At 37.1% G+C, this 17,727-nt stretch overlaps 1 protein-coding gene across 4 annotated transcripts in view; it reads right to left on the minus strand.

The window, feature by feature from the left end:
- Positions 1 to 17,359, minus strand: part of EPS8 (EGFR pathway substrate 8, signaling adaptor) — a 175,387-nt gene extending 158,028 nt beyond the window's left edge. The window contains exons 1-2 of one of the 4 annotated variants that reach the window (XM_087855658.1): positions 17,124 to 17,354; positions 12,464 to 12,529 (exon numbers count right to left, since the gene is read on the minus strand). The gene's annotated coding sequence lies outside the window, so the exon portion shown is untranslated. Of the gene's footprint in view, positions 1 to 12,463; positions 12,530 to 17,123 lie in introns of all 4 variants that reach the window. The other 3 variants (XM_087855659.1, XM_045781425.2, XM_045781422.2) reach the window with 3 other exon arrangements.
- Positions 17,360 to 17,727: the final 368 nt, after the last annotated feature.

Below are 17,727 nucleotides of genomic sequence, written 5' to 3' on the forward strand. Positions count from 1 at the left end.
TCTACCTTTTTCTTTAAAAAAAAAAAAAAAGTCTTCAAAACAAACTTCAAAAATAACTGAGTATGCCATCGATCTTTAAAAAATAAATAAGGTCCTCTATTAATTATTTGTTTGAGACCCATACAAGAAACCAAAATGAGGAAATAATGAATTAAGTTTTCTTTTTTAACAAAAGTACTTCTATGTTATGGATCTGGCAACACTAGAGAGAGAGATTTATATATCTATTCCCCCTTCTTTCCCCAGCCCCCAAACTTGTATACAAGGCCAGTGTTATTCAAGCTAACAGCATATAGCTATAACTCTACAGTTGGGTAGACAAGCTTGGAAAATTAGGTCACAAGCTTGCCACAGGGACTCCAATCATCTGTCTGGCAAGTTTGTATGACTTCCTCCTCCCTGTGATTCTGTTATACACTGCCCAAAAGGCAAGATAAAGGAAAGGTTATCAGGACTTTCTATAATAGCTACAAAAATATTTGGTCCACATCACTAACAATGTGGGAAAACCCAGGCACTTTTATCCTCCTACAGTCAACATAGTAATCAGTGCTTCGATAAATATTTATTGAGAACCTTCTTTGCACAGAAATTTTGTTTTTTAAAGTTCAATGCTAATCATGGCCCAACCCATACATGCCAACTTACAACTTGAAAGCAATTCTTGATCCTGTTTCCAAACAATTAAGCTCTTTGCAATGCAAATAAAGATGTTTTTTGAAATAGATCGTTATGAATCTTTCATTCTTAGTAGCTAACTAGAAACACGTGAGCCAAACACATTGTGGGGCTCATTTCAATGGTGTGTAATTTGAGAGATGTGTCAGAAAGTGCTTTGCTCCACTAAAGGGAGTCCACATTTTTCTCTCTTGTAAGTAAAATGCAAAGGCAATGTTGCTTCATACAGCAGTCTTAAAGTTACCCACATTCCAAATTCAAGATAAGAAATATTTCCCCATCTCTAAAGATTAACACTTTACAACCAGCACTCAGTCTTCAGCATGACTTCATTTTATGAATAATGGCTTCTTCATTCCTTAAAGTTTCCAAGAAAAAAATAACTGAATTGTGTTTATAGAAAAAACACAAACCATGCTTGTCTGATCTGATCTTAAATTAACCTTAACTGCTGAAAATCTTTCAAAGGGAATACTGCTGTATTATAATTTTCCCCAAAGCTCTTCATAAATAAATCTTCCTGTAGTGAAATTATTGTAAAATCACACATAATTTCAAAGTACTTATAAATCTACAATATCAGTACATGTAAAAATTATAATACAAAATGTGAATATCTTCGCTTTCTTAGAAGTTAGAGAGAAGGAAGGAAGGAGAGAAGGCCAGAATGGTTATTCTTTTTTTTCCACATTTTTGACCATTTACCTAGAATCTGATCTTTAAGCTGTTATGCTTCTTTTAATTTAGGCTTCTGACGTGTAAATTCAGGAAGGATATAAATTTTATCTGTCTCGATTGCAGCATCTTCTTTATTTAGTAATACATCCAGCACTTAGTAGGCACTTAGTATTTTTTTCATGTTTCTTTACTGACATATAAATTCCACTAACTGAAACAAAACTATTTTCTATTAAATAAAGCTGTATATGTCCAAGACTATTATAATCAAGAAATTAAATTGGGTTGAATTAAGCCAATGACTCTGCTAATAGTTTAGCCAAATCCCTAATCTTGCATAACTATCTCACATATGCATATCACAAGAAGAATTACTGCAGAAAGCTGAAAGGGATCAAACAAGCTCTATCACTACTACAACAAACAAAACTCACCCTTACACACGAAGAACAGTTCCATATGCATTTTATTTATTCAGTATGCATTCGTGTGCATGTTCCTCTTGTGCAATTTTCTTTTAAAAGCAATTTCGGTCCAGTAGTATCCTTCCCAGTGACCACTAGGGTTGACAGCAGTCACAAAACTTGCTAAGAATAATTAGAGAGGGAGGAATAGGAAGCTGAAAGATCACGGCTAGAAGTTTTCAGAAGTTCTTTCAGGAAAACAAAACAAAACAACACTCTGAGCTGAATTAGTTTCTTTGGCCTTAAAAATTATGTTCTCCAATCAATCCCTTGCAAAAATCCACAGGCTCTTGTCCTTTGGAAGAGAGAAAAACTCAGCAGGCTTGGATCAGCTACCTAATCTAAAAAGCTTTCCCCCAAATTCCTGTCTGCTCTCTCAAGAATATGAAACTAGGGGGGCGCCTGGGTGGCACAGCAGTTGGGCGTCTGCCTTCGGCTCAGGGCGTGATCCTGGCGTTCTGGGATCGAGCCCCACATCAGGCTCCTCCACTAGGAGCCTGCTTCTTCCTCTCCCACTCCCCCTGCTTGTGTTCTCTCTCTCGCTGGCTGTCTCTGTCAAATAAATATATACAATCTTTAAAAAAAAAAAAAGAGAATATGTAACTAGATCAGCCTCCATATATAGTAAGTGTTTGTTACCCCTAATGTCTAAAATCCAATTAATGTCTACATTAGCTTAATAGAATCGATGTTGGCTAGAAAGATCAGGCTGTTAAATCTTGCAATATTAAGAATGTCCATGTTCTGAACCCAAAGTCTTTTATTTTGCGTTTATTTGAATAAACATTTTTATCACATAATACATTGTTACAATATGTATAATCAAAGTTGTGTATATATACGTATGTATAATATGTATAATCAAAGTTCCCCAGATGTAGCTTATGAAGAGCTCCGTGATGGTAAAAATGATTTATACATCCCTGTGAAATTTTACGGTTCTACTCTTGTCATACCAAACTATTTCTACGATCAGATACTACCGCTGCTAGTTTTCCCAATCATTTTACTACTTTATCCATTAGTCTGGAATCTTTTAGTTTGATCATATAAGTACCCTTGAAAACCACATATATAAAACAAAATATAACTGGTAGCCATTAGGCTAACTTATTCCCTATTCTCAGGTCTTCTAGTCCACAATAAAGTAACAGCTCACAAATTCATACTTCAAATATTCCATTAACTACCTGGCAGAGCAAGAAAATGGAAATTACTGGTAACAGATATAGGTGGAGGGCAGGAAGTCTTAGAGGTAAGATAAAGAGACTTTTATTCTTGTTTGAAGACCCTTTAGAAGGCTATGTAGTATTGCATGTAAAATTATTTTTTATATTATATGACTTCACTTGGGATATATTTGAATTCAAATTCTAAAATTTCCTACAGTGTTAAGGGGCTCCTACAAAACAAAATGTGAGAAAGATAAAGAAAGAAAGAAAGAAAGAAAGAAAGAAAGAAAGAAAGAAAGAAAGAAGAGAAAAGAAAAGAAAGAGAAAGGAAGGAAGGGGGAGGGAGGGAGGGAGGGAGGGAGGGAGGGAGGGAGGGAGGGAGGGAGGGAGGGAGGGAGCCAGTAGCATATATTCTAATATACAAACAAAACCATAGTGGATCTGTCCTAATTAGTACAAAAACTGGTGTTAAAATGTATTCCAGCTCAAGCTAATCACTGTTAATATATTCAGTCTGGACAGGATTTCATTTATCTTCCTACTGAGACTTACTACTTCCAAAATAATTTACTTACTACCCAAATAAGACCAAGGTGATGAGGGCTTCAATCAGTCCTTTGTTTCAAACCCTCTAGCAGCCTAAACTTAACCTTCACTGTCATAAGCACCATGAATGCCCCTTTTATTCAGACTTCACTCTCCATGACTGGGATCTCACCAGGCAGTGAGAAGAAGTTAGAACAGTAACTGGAAAGATAGCAAAGTAACGCAAGATGCGTGTTTCAACTGAGTCATCTGAGGATTGAGAAAGACTGCCAGACACCAGGGCTAGAGGATGGGGTAAAACAAGGACGAAGGAAGCAAGGTGGGGAAGGCGTGTCAAGGGAAAACCCACACAGTCATTTACCTGCCTCAGAATTTTTATGACTATTTTCTTCACGAGACCACAGAAGGCAACAAGTCTTAAGACAGTTCTGAAAAATGTGAAATATGGCCAAGTGCATAGATCTTATAGTACATGGTGCTAAAACTTTTTGTTTCAATTATTTGGATAAGAAACATAAAAAAATTATGGGGCGCCTGGGTGGCACAGCGGTTAAGCGTCTGCCTTCGGCTCAGGGCGTGATCCTGGCGTTATGGGATCGAGCCCCACATCAGGCTCCTCCGCTATGAGCCTGCTTCTTCCTCTCCCACTCCCCCTGCTTGTGTTCCCTCTCTCGCTGGCTGTCTCTATCTCTATCAAATAAATAAATAAAATCTTAAAAAAAAAGAGAAACATAAAAAAAGTAAAATAATATGAAAAGTTGAAGCTTTAAACATTTTATTCTGTAATTCTACAAAGATAACAAATATACTAATATACAAACAATATAGACCTGATCATTCCTAAATTTAAATGAGGCTATAATTTTTTATATTATTTTGTTTTATTATTCTTTACACATTATTATTCAAGCTTGGCTATCATGAATCAGTCATTTAAAAATAGAAGAGAGGAGGGGTTCCTGGGTGGCTCAGTCAGTTAAGTATCCACCTCTTGATTTCCACTCAGCTCATGATCTCAGGGTCATGAGATCAAGTCCTGAGTGGGGCTCAGCAGAATCCACTAGTCCCTCTCTGCCCCCCCACCCACTTGTGCTCTCTCTCTCTGTAAAATAAACTCTTTAAAAATAAAATAAAAAATAAAGAAGAGATGAGACATTAAACAAATCTGTAAATTAATGTAAATCCAGTTAAAATCTTTAGAGGGCTACTTTCGTCAATAAGTAAAAACATCCTCTTTAATATAAATTCTTTAGACACACATATTAATTCCACACCTTTACATGCATGAGTCTCATGTGAAAAATGGAATAAGATTTGTCCCAATGACTAGATTTTTATCACAGAAAGAATTCCATTGCTGAAAAATAAACAGATTATACATCACAAGTTTTAATAATGAAGATAAACATGCTAAAATAAGACAATTCAACCTAAAGACAGGGTTTCTAATGAATATTTTTTTCTATATTAAAAAGTAATATTTTAAAATCTCACTATATGGTTGGTCGTAAAACAGTTAAAAGTTTGAAAACACACTGGAAAAGAAACTGGAAATTACTTACACACAGACATACAAACACAAACAAGCCGAGCATGCTATTGGGGTGCGGAGGGGGAATCTATACAGAGATACAGTAATGTTCTATTTTCTTACATCTATCAAAGTTAAATATATCTTTAAATTTAAAGAGATATAGTAATGTTCTATTTTCTTACATCTATCAAAGTTAAATGTATCTTTAAATTTAAAAGTCAACATATTTAAAATCACCTTACTGTATGTTCATGTCTAAAAATACCGTTAACTTCAAATGTCAAAATTTTTATAGAAGATGAAACAAATTGTATTTGATGTCTTCAATGACAAATTTCACACATACTTTTCTTTATGGATTTGTTTCCCTACTTGTACTCTTTAAAATATTTTATTTTCTATTGAAAAATAGAAACAATTACAATATTACAAAACATTACAAAAACTAGAATCAGCAAAAAAAAATAACAGTGTTTAATGATCACAAACTTCATATTTCAGACACTGGCAACATTCTATTGTTGCACTAAGCAAATAAATAATATACCAATAATACACATGTATTTCTAGAATAAGGAATAATATTTTAATGGTGATACTCTAAAAGAAATATAACATTTTAATGGTGCTAATAAGACTTTCTAAATAAAATGAAATTCATATCAATAGCCTTTAATAGGACTTTAAAAATGTTTTTCCCTTTTTTTTTAGTTTTTTGGTTATTGTTGTTGAAGAAGAGTTGACACACCATATTATATTAGTTTCAGATATACAATATAGTGACTCAACATTTACATACATTATGAAATAATTACCACAGTAAGCCTAGTTACCAGACACAATTATTACAATATTACTGACTATATTTCCTATGCTGTACCTTATATCCTCATGACTTATTTATTTTATAACTGGAGGGGAGCCTGGGTGGTGCAGTCGTTAAATGTCTGCCTTCGGCTCAGGGCGTGATCCCGGCGTTATGGGATCGAGCCCCACATCAGGCTCCTCCACTAGGAGCCTGCTTCTTCCTCTCCCACTCCCCTGGCTTGTGTTCCCTCTCTCACTGCCTGTCTCTCTCTGTCAAATAAATAAATAAAAATCTAAAAAAAAAAAAAAAAACACCTGGAAATGTATACCTCTTAATCCCCTTCATCTTTTTGCCCATCCTCCCATTCCCCCCTCCCCTCTGGCAACCACCAGTTTGTTCTCTGTATTTATATGAGTCTGTTTCTGTTTTGTTTGTTCCTTTGTTTTTTAGATTCCATATTTAAGGGAAATCATACGGTATTTGTCTTTCTCTGTCTGGTTTATATCACTTACATAATACCCTTTAGGTCTATCCACAATGTCACAAATGGCTGATTAATATTCTTTTTATGGCTGATTAATATTCCATTGTGTATACATATATACATATATATATACACAAGTATATATATATATATATACATATATATATACACAAGTATATATATATGTATATATACATATATATATACACAAGTATATATATATATATATATATACACATATATATATTATATCATCTTTAGTCATTCATCTACTGATGGACACTTAAGTTGCTTCCATATCCTGGCTACCATAAGCAATGCTGCAATGAACATACAAGTACATATTCGTGTTTTCATTTTCTTCAAATAAATACTCAAAAGTAGAATTGCTGGATCATATGGTATTTCTATTTTTAATTATTTTAGGAAGCTCCATACTGTTTTCCATAGTTGGCTGAACCAATTTAAATTCCTTCCAACAGAGCCTGAAGATTCCCTTTTCTCCACATCCTTGTCAACATTTATTATTTCCTGTCTTTTTGTTAACAGCCATTCTGACAAGTGTAAGGTGATATCTCATTGTGGTTTTGATTTGCATTTCCCTGATGATTAGTAGTGATGTAGAGCATTGTTTCATGTGTCTGTTGGCCATCTCTATGTCTTCTTTGGAAAAGTGTCTAGCCAGGTCCTCTGCCCTTTGTTTGGATTGTTTGAGGTTTTCTGCTGTTGAACTGTATTTTTTTTTAAAGATTTTATTTATTTACTTGAGAGAGAAAGAGGGAGAGAGAGATATGAGCAGGGTGAGGGGAGCAGAGGGAGAGGGAGAAGCAGACTCCCCGCTCAGCAAGGAGCCTGATTTGGGGCCCAATCACAGGACCCCGGGATCATGACCTAAGCTGAAGGCAGATTTTTAACCAAGTGAGCCACCCAGGCACCCAGTGTTGAGCTGTACTAAGTTCTTTATATTTCTGCATATTAACCCCTTATCAAACATATCATTTGCAAATATCCTTTCCCATTCAGTAGGTTGCCTTTTCATTTTGTTGGTTTCCTTTGCTATGCAAAAGCTTTTTGTTTTGATGTAGTCCCATTTGTTTATTTTTAATTTTGTTGCCCTTCCCTGAGGAGACAAATCCAAAACAATGTTGCTAAGACTGATGTCCAAGAGCTTACCGCCTAGTTCTCTTTTAGGAGTTTTAGGGTTTCAGGTCTTACATTTAGCTCTTTAGTCCATTTTGAGTTTATTTTTGGATATGGTATAAAAAGGTGGCCAGTTTCATTCTTTTGCTGGTAGCTGTCCAGTTTTTCCAACATCACTTCCTAAAGAGACTATCTTTTCCCCACTGTATATTCTTGCCTCCCTTGTTATAGATTAATTGGCCATATGAGTGTGGGTTGATTTCTGGGCTTTCTATTCTGTTCCATTGGTCTATTTTTGTGCTAATACCATACTGTTTTGAGTACTACAGCTCTGCAGTACAGTTTGAAATCTGGGAGTGCGATACCTTCAGCTTTGTTCTTTCTCAAGGTTGCTTTGGCCATCTGGGGTCTTTTGTGGTCCCATACAAATCTTAAGATTTGTTCTAGTTCTGTGAAAAATGCTATTCGTGTTTTGATAAGGACTGCAGTGAATCTTAAGATTGCTTCGAGTGGTGTGGGCATTTTAATAATACTAATCTTCCAATCCATGAATATGGGATGTCTTTCCATTTGTTTGTGTTTTCTTTAACGTCTTTCATCAGTGCTTTGTAGTTTTCAGTATACAAGTCTTTCACCTCCTTAGATTATTATTAAGTACTTTGTTCTTTTTGTTGCTATTGTAAATGGAATTGCTTTACTAATTTCCTTTTCAGATAACTTGCTGTCAGCATAAGGAAATGATGTTTGCTTGTTGATTTTGTATCCTGCAAACTTACTGAATTTATTAGTTCTAACAGTTTTTTTATGGAGCCTTTGGGGTTTTCCATATAGAGTATAGTAGCATGTTATCTGCAAATAGTGAATTTTACTTCTTCCTTTCCAATTTTGTCTGAATATTGTGCCTAGACTTCCAGTACTACGTTGAATAAAAGTGGTGAAAGTAGGCAACCTTGTCTTAGAAGAAGTGTTTTCAGTTTTTCTCAGCTGGGTATGATGTTAGCTGTGGGTTTGTCATATATGGCCTTTATTAGGTTGGGGTATGTTCCCTCCTAATAAAGTGTTTATCATAAATGAATGTTGAACTTTGTCAAATGCTTTTACTGCATCTACTGAGTTGATCATATTAATTCTTACTCTTCATTTTGTTAATGTGGTATATCACACTAATTTGCAGATATTGAAATATCTTTGTATCCTCAGATACAAAGTGGATATCTTTGTATCCACTTTATCCTGGTATAGGATCCTTTCAATGTATTACTGAAATCAGTTTGTTAAGATTTTGTTGAAGATTTCTGCATTTATATTCATCAGGGATATATATTGGTCTGTAATTTTCTTTTTTTTTGTCGTGCCTTTATCAGGTTTTCATATCAGACTAATGCTGAACTTAGAGATTGTATTTGGAAACACTTCTTCCTCTTAAATTTTTTGGAGCAGTTTAAGAAGGGTAGGTATTAACTCTTCTTTAAATATTTGGTAAAATGTAACGGTGAAGTAGTCTGGTTCTGGACTTTTGCCACTCTCTTTAAATATAAACTTCTCTTCCCTCTATTGATATTCATTTATTTTCTATTTTGTCTTTCCTTTTTTTTCCCTCTTCCCTTATATTAAAAACATTTTTCAGCTGTAGAATTCTAACCCCCAACAAGCACATACAATTAACAAATTATTTTAGCACATTGCTAAGTATTCTTTCAGGTTCTATTCAGAAACCATTCGTGGCTCTTATAATTCTGGATTGGCTCAACAGGACTAGATGGTGCCTTTACAGGATGCTACATTCTAATGTTGCCATGCTACTAAATATAAGCATGGTTTGAGACAGAACCTCTGATTTCATCCCAAAACACACAAGTCATCTTTCTTAGTAAAATCACTTGAGTATCACAGGACTGGGAGAAAAAAAAAGTATCTACTACATAAAGGACTATATTTAGAAAGTCATAGGATTAGAAGAGGAGATTCATGCAATTAAAACAGGTTTGGGATCTTTATCCTCTTCTACTACAATGCAGTGAAAACTGTATTGTATTGTTACTACAAAAATGAAAAATAACTGATTATTCAGTTCTTTCTAATATCCCTTTAGGCTTTGTGAGAATGTGCAGAATTTCCCACTTCTCCTGTCATATCCACCCATTCCGCACGTCAAACATATTCATCTTTCTGCCTGGAATGCCCTAGAGTCCCACCTTAGATTCTTATTCTTGGCCACAAAAATTCATCCTATAAAACTCAAATGTCACACTCTTCAATAAAGATTTTTCTGATTCCTCAGCCACAGTGAGCCTTTCCCTTTTTCTATGTAATGAGATAGAAACATAATTTTTGTTCATTTAACCTACCCCCAATAACTGTGTCAAATAGGTACTATTATTGTTTCCACTTCCAAGATAAGAAAACTAAGGCAGGTAAAGACTTTCTGATTTCGAAGTTCATTGCTCGCTTGCTTGTTTATTTAATATATACTCTCATTAGTTCTGTACTCTTCTAAAATGGTTGCCCCATTCTCTGGGTTCCCCGAAGACAGAAGGCAGAGATCCTGTCTCATTCATCTTTGTATTCCCAATGCCTGGCAGAGAACAGATACTCCACAAATGCTCAATAAATGATGAATGAATGAATAAATGAAATGTAACGATGTTCAGCTTCTTCTGGGAGGAAAATTCCTCCCCTTCTAAACATTCTTCTGTAAAGAGTATGCTAGTAAGCGCTTACTTCATTCAGCAAACATATTATGAGTGTATATCATATACGATATGCTGTGCTTAAAGATAACTGAGTTTAGTTCCCTGCCCTCAAGAAACTTACAATTCAGTGAGGAAAAGATATTAGCTACTTCTACTATTATGTGTTTTTTTTTTTTTAATTTTTCCTAAATCTCACAAGTTCCTCTCTTTAAAGGAGCTTCATTCTTTATAACCATTGTCCAATAATTCACACCTCTGGGCCAATAAGATGCAGATCAGTCAACAGGAAAAAAGATAAAGGTTAAAAGAATTTCCATGTAACTCAAAAATACAATTTTTGAGCCATTCTCATTTAACTCAGTAGTCATTTAAGTAATGTACAACCTTAAAGAAAAGAATAAAATCAAGGACACCTGATACTAACTATTCTTGCACTATTTCTCTTATGAGAGACCATACTGTCAACTGGAAAGTTTTGGACAAAAAAGATCAAAGTTCCCATCCAAACTCTGTCCCTTTCTTCCCATATGGATCACAGACAAGTCACTTTATCTTTCTGAACATATTTCTTACCTGTAATATGGAAATAAGGAGAACTGCCTTAAAGAGCTCTTGTAAGAGTTTTAAAAGATAATGTGTATAACACCTGCCATACCAAAGGTGCTATTTTCACTATGTCAGACCTCACTAGATACTTTCTGGAACCTAGTGGTTCTATCTGTAGCATAACAATATAAAAATTCTGGTCCCAATGTCAATAACACAAAGTGTTTACCAAAAGAAACGTACTTTAAAAAAAGTTACTTCTTTCTGGCAAGAAGAGTGGCATGGGATAAGTTAAGTCTCAAGTTTCTAGATGGTACATATCATCTGCCTCTTCTCAGCATATCCTTGCAAATCCCTTATTTCGGATCATCTTTGTGAAAAAGAAAACCTTATTAATTATTTCTTATTGTTAGATCTGAAAGAACTGATAGATATCACTCTGTATTAACAATTCCATCTTCCAGGCGCCTGGGTGGCTCAATTGGCTAAGTGTCTGCCTTTGGCTTAGGTCATGATCCCAGGGTCCTGGGATCAAGTCCTGCATCAGGCTCCCTGCTCAGTGGGGAGCCTGCTTCTCCCTCTTACTCCTGCTTGTGCTCTATCAAATAAAATAAATTAAATCTTAAAAAAAAAATAATAAAGGGGCGCCTGGGTGGCACAGCGGTTAAGCATCTGCCTTTGGCTCAGGGTGTGATCCCGGCGTTACGGGATCGAGCCCCACATCAGGCTCCTCCGCTATGAGCCTGCTTCTTCCTCTCCCACTCCCCCTGCTTGTGCTCCCTCTCTCGCTGGCTGTCTCTATCTCTGTCAAACAAATAAAATCTTTTTAAAAATAAATAAATAAATAAAATAAAACAATTTCATCTTCCACAAATGTCCAGGAACCAATCTCAACACACAGTCTATATGTATTACTACATTTTAGTTTCCAAGTCATTTCAAAACTGTTTCCTTTAAGCAGTTTTGCAGAAGGTTTTTAAAAATCAAATAAAAACACTTTCTTTTCAATCCTAAGCCCAATTTATAATCTACTTGACTTAAAAAATCTCATTTACTTGGTACTGGTAAAGTGAAAAAAGTGAATCTAGACACAGACTTTACATCTTTCATAAAAATGGACTCAAAATGGATCAAAGACCTAAAAGTAAAATTATAAAACTCCTAAAAAAAAAAAAAAAAGGATAAAATCTAGGTGGCCTTAAGTTTGGCAATGAGATTTTAAAATACAACACCAAAAGTCTATCCATGAAATTGACAAGTTGGGTTTTATTTAAATTAAAAACATTTGCTCATTTTCTAATAGATATTAGAATGCATAAAACCCAAAAAGCTGACAGTATCAAAAATTGACAAGGATGAAAAGCAACGGGAGCTTGCATTAATTGCTGATAGGAATGCAAAATGTCACAACCGCTCTGGAAAACAGTTTGGCAATATCTTATAAAGCTAACAATAATCTTGTCATATGATCCAGCAATCATGTTCCTAGGTATTTACCCAAATGATATGAAATCTTGTGTCTACACAAAACTTGCCCATGAATATTTGTAGCAGCTTTGTTCACAGTGGCCAAAAACTGGAAGCAACAAAGATGTCCATTGATAAATGAACAGATACACAAACTGTGTTACACCCACCCAATGCAAAATTATCAAGTGATAAAAAGAAGTGAGCTATCAAATCACAATAAGACATGAAAGAACCTTAAATGCGTATTCACAGGTGAAAGAAACCAGTCTAACAAGGCTGTATGATCCTGATTATATGATGTCTGGAAAACTCAAAACTATAGGGATTAAAAAAAAAAAGTCAGTGGTTGTGGGAGAGGGTAGAAAGGAGGAGGGGGGATAAGGGAGTGATAAATGAAGCACAGGTTTTTTTTTTAATGTAGGATACTTTGATACTTAAAATAATGGATACATGAAATGATGCATTTGTCAAACCCCAGAGAACTTCACAGGACAAAGAGAGAACTTTAATGTATGCAAATTTTTAAAAAATCATTTAGAAGGTCAGAAGGATCCCAGGATGGAATGAAAATTGTGACAAAAGGATCTGATACAATTAGTAATGTGTGCAACTACCCCACTAAGTGGGATAGGAGAAAAAGGAATGGAATCTATAAACTAAAACCAAAGGAACTGTACATAAGCACTGCATTCTAGTTGATAAAGTTGTTTCCTACTCTCTGTAAAAAGAATATAATTGAACAATTTCAATACTGCTATAAGTATATAAAGGATTGACAATTAAGTAAATGAATGACAGATGGTGGGAGCCAGGTTTCTTTTCATAGTTGGAATGAGTTTACAGATAAGCGAGAAGAGAAGACCAGAATGATACAGGTGGTAACGGAGTAGGTAAAGTTGTAGGCATCCATATGAACTCATATTTTGCCTAACATAGATACATACGATTACATAGAGAAATATGTATAGATAGGTGTATATATAGGGTTTGTATACATACATCTGTTTCCTGCTCTGTAGATCAGAGGGTCTAGAGGCAATGACGCCCCAGTAGCAACAAGAACCCAGCATTCAAATCTTGGCTTCTAACACTATTTCCCAAGAAGAAGAAACAGATTGTTTTCCGGCTGATTCTAGGACTGGGACAGGAAATGGAAATATAAAAGATAAGCCTGGAGCATCTTTTAACGCCAGAAAGTAAGGAAATGATTAAAAAAAAAAAAACTCACACTGATGGAGACATGTCAAAGGGACAAAGGAACCAACTGAAAGAGCTCTCAATAGCCGAAGCTGAAACAGCTTGAGCAACGAAATAAAGTAGTACTGGATTATAACCCAAAGTATATAATGTATATCCATGAGTACAGACCAATTTAAGTACAAGATTGAATAAACACATATATGGGGAGAAAAGAAAAATCTGCCATGCAGAAGAATTCTAAATAATTTATATAGATATCCCACCCTCAGGGAGAAGTAAAACTATCCACTCCTTAAATGTGGTGCTGTGCACAATGACTTCCTTCTAAAAGTACAGCATGGAAGGAAGAGTGACTTTTCAGGGCAGAAACGTACCAAACACAATAGCCAGGTGATCAAGATCATTATCAACAGTGATAAGTCAGGTTGATAGCACATACCCTTTATATGATGTAATACAATCCGTATTTTACTTCTGTGATCCTCCTTTCAAAAAACTAAAAGCCCAGTCTGATCATGAGAACAAAGTCACACTAATTCCCACAGAAGGTCATCCTACACAACACCTGACCAATACTCCTCACAACTGTGAAGGTCATCAAAAATGAGGTCTAACAAGTTGTCACAGCCAAGAGGACCGTAAGGAGACATGACAACTAAGTGTAATGTAGTATCTAAGATGGTAGGGTCCTGAAACAGAATAAAAACATCAGATAAAAACTGAGGAAAGCTGGGGCGCCTGGGTGGCACAGCGGTTAAGCATCTGCCTTCGGCTCAGGGTGTGATCCCGGCGTTATGGGTTCGAGCCCCACATCGGGCTCTTCCGCTATGAGCCTGCTTCTTCCTCTCCCACTCCCCTGCTTGTGTTCCCTCTCTCGCTGGCTGTCTCTCTGTTGAATAAATAAATAAAATCTTTAAAAAAAAAAAACTGAGGAAAGCTAAATACAATATGAATTTCAGTTAGTAATAATGTACCAATGCCATTTCATTAATTATCACAAATATTAATGTAAGATGTAATAAGAGAGGAAATTGGGTAAAAGTGTATGTAAGAAGTCACTGCACTTTCTTTACACTTTTTCCATAAATCTAAAACTGATCTAAAAAATAATATATATTTTTTTAAAATACCATCTAAGAATGTATCTAGAAAACACCGCAGAGGCTGTAGTGAAACACTGAACACCTTCCCTGCATACATCAAAGTTAAAATGTTGACAACTATGTTGTTACAGAATTTTCCTTAAGAAAATATTTTCAATCACTAACAGCTGCAAACAATTTCATGCAGTAATTCCCAGCAGGGATGTCCTATAGCTAAAGTACTTTAACTAAAATTCCACTTTTCCCCTTACATACCACTGCAGATGTCTGAAAGTTGGTAACCTATCATTAACTTGTGTTGTTTTGTGGTGATCCAAATCTGTTTAATACAACTCACCAAAGTTAACTTAAATTTTATATAAAAGAAATCAGTGTTAAAAAACTCACCCAACAAAACTTCAAGCATCTAAAGAGAGACCTTGAAAAAAAACTATCATCTTTTATTGTGGATACTATATTCTCTTATACAAACCATGGTTTAAGTGAGCTGTTGTGGAATTAAAATAGGTAAATGAAGAAAACAGGAGACTCATCAGAAAAATAAAAGGCAGTGAGTGAACATGTATGTAGTATAGCACAAGAAAAGGAAGGGTCCAGGATTTGGGGTCTATCAGAGACTGAAAGCAAAGAGTACGAAGCCTATGTTATAGCATAGAAAAGGCCTGATAAATGAAAATTATTAGCATAGATAAAAAATTGAAAACAGGAAAAATACGAAATGAAAACAAAATGAACTATTTTCATTTGATCAGAAACAAGCAAAGTGTTCGAAATTAGACATTAGACTCCTGAGAACAAACCAGAACAAACCATGCTGAAGAATCACCCTAAATACAACTTCAAGTATTCTCCCATCATTAATAAAAGGCTGAAAATTACAATTTATTGATATTCAAGGACACTGGAAAGTGAGAAGAAAAAAAGATTTCAAAAAGAATGTACCAAATATTGTGAACAGTGGTTATTTCAGAATAGTGGAATAAAAAGTTTTCTTCTTTTCTTTTTTTTTCCCTGCTGTGGAGTGAATGACTTGTGGAATTTTAAAAAGTCTTAATCTATGAATTCTGCACTAAACATGTCTATAAAATGTTATTACACTTGTGATACCCTTTAGTGGCAATTCTATAAAGTGCATTATTTTTCTGATTGTAAGTCAAAGTGTGAACTCATGACCAAAATTTTCTCACACTAGCAACTTAAGAACTATAACAATCTGTCTGAAAAACTCCAAATCCAAACTGAAAATCCATACTAGGTGAGAGAGGATGACATTGACTTTAATTTCAATGACCACACGATCTACATTTAGTGCACACTTTGCAAAACCCAAGTCCCTTTAGAATGGTATCCTCTCAGTAGAAATAAATTAGAAGCAACTCACAACACAGCTACTTTGCTGCTCCTGTGTATATCCATATATGTGTGTGTCTGGATACATATGGATACATACACATATATATGTATCTACACGTATATGGATATATCCATACACATATGGAGAGAGAGGTGTGTGTGTGTATTTATATTCTTCTAGGAATCTTAATTCTCCTATCTCCCAAAAGAATAACAAAGCCAAAATGAGGCTGTTCATATGCATCTGAAACCAAGTTTTATCTGAACTTAAGGTATTACCTATTCCTCTTACTATGAGACAAAAACTGAAACCTTCGAAAGAAAAGCAGTAATACATTTCATTGAAATACATTTTGTAAAGGAGAATTCCAATTCTTAACGCTCTACTGCCCTAGACGTCTATGGTTTTCAAATCCTAATACCACAGGCGTCCTACCCCCAAAGAGATTCCAGCAGTACTATGGGTACTAGAGGAAAAGAAGGATTTGAGAAACAATGCAAAGGAAGAGAACAATCCGTGCAGATTTTTGCATACAGATAGTCCTTGAAAGTAGGAAGTGTGACCAGAAGAGAAGCGAGCCGGGTCTTCAAACGTGGGGAAATCTCCAAAGGCATTAATTGACAAAGAAACCAGAAAGGCCATCTTCCAAAAGTAAAATGGTGAGTAAAGTGGAACAAACTAAGAACGGAAAGTCAACAGGAATCAGGAGTGACAACTATTCAAAAACAATGAGCTATCTTAATTTGAGAGGGTCTGCGATGGTGGGACCTTGCCCCAAACTCTCAATTCGAAAAGACCCCCTCCATTTGAGGGTGGGGAGGGTAGCTCTCGAAACCCCAAGCCTAAAATAAGCCGTGAGGATACCGGTTCCGTAGTCGCCCCACCGACCAGATAAGCGCAGGTGTATGTGCGGAAGCTCAGGTTACCAGGAAATATTACAAGGACACTGAGAATCTTCTCTGCCCACCCCTCCCGGAGCCCCGGGTTCGGCGCGCGGCGCGGGGCGGCTGGGCTGCCGAAGGTCAGCACCCGCTCCGCGGCGCACCACAACCCGGCGCACGGACGCGCTCCGGTAGCAGCGCCCTGGCACACCTGGCTCCCAACACCAGTTGAAAGCAGGCAAAGTGAATGAAAGCGGACGCGGCGCCTGGCACCGCTCCATCCAGGCACAACAAAGGCGGATTTTTAAAACCGAAGCTGAGTTCAAACAGCTGGACCCCCGGCCGGCGCCTTTCGCCCCGAGGGGCTCTTACCTCGGATCCGCCCTCGGGGCCGTGGCTTTCCCCGGAGACGCCTCGAGGCGGGACGAGGCTAGAGGTGGCCAGGAGAAAGCCCCCGACCTGGACCACGCCCTTCCAATCCTCCGCGAGCCGCCAAGCCGCCGTCTGCGCCCGGCTGAAGTGCAGTGATCTCCCGGGCGAGCAGAGCGCCGGCCTCGCGCTGGGCAAGACCGCCGCGCCCGCCGCCGCCTGCGAAGTCTGGAGCTGCCCGCCCGCTCACCCGCTCGCCGCCAAAGCCAGCAGCGCGCCGCGCATGCCCACTACCCCTGCTAGGAGCGAGCGAGAACGCGCGCGCGCGCCCAGCGCGGGCCGAGCTGCTTCCACTCTCCGGGTCTTGCCGGCAGCCGAGCCGCAGAGTATCTGGTCGACCCCAGTGCTGGAGGCAAACTGGGCGGTAGGGCCGGGTGGGCGCGAGAGGGGCGGGAGGAAAGAGGTCAGGGTGCCCCGCTAAGTTATCGAGGCCATCAAAGTCGGGCCAGGGTTCCTAGCTGCGGACAGGTTTCGAGAAGTGCCCTAGCAGGACCGACTAGCAGCTGCGAGACGCGGGACGGGGAACAAGAGCGGCTGGAGAGGTTCG

This window comes from Ursus americanus, chromosome 25 (genome assembly GCF_024610735.1).
Source record: "Ursus americanus isolate L20-20 chromosome 25, mUrsAme1.1.p, whole genome shotgun sequence".
NCBI classification, from domain to species: domain Eukaryota; kingdom Metazoa; phylum Chordata; class Mammalia; order Carnivora; family Ursidae; genus Ursus; species Ursus americanus.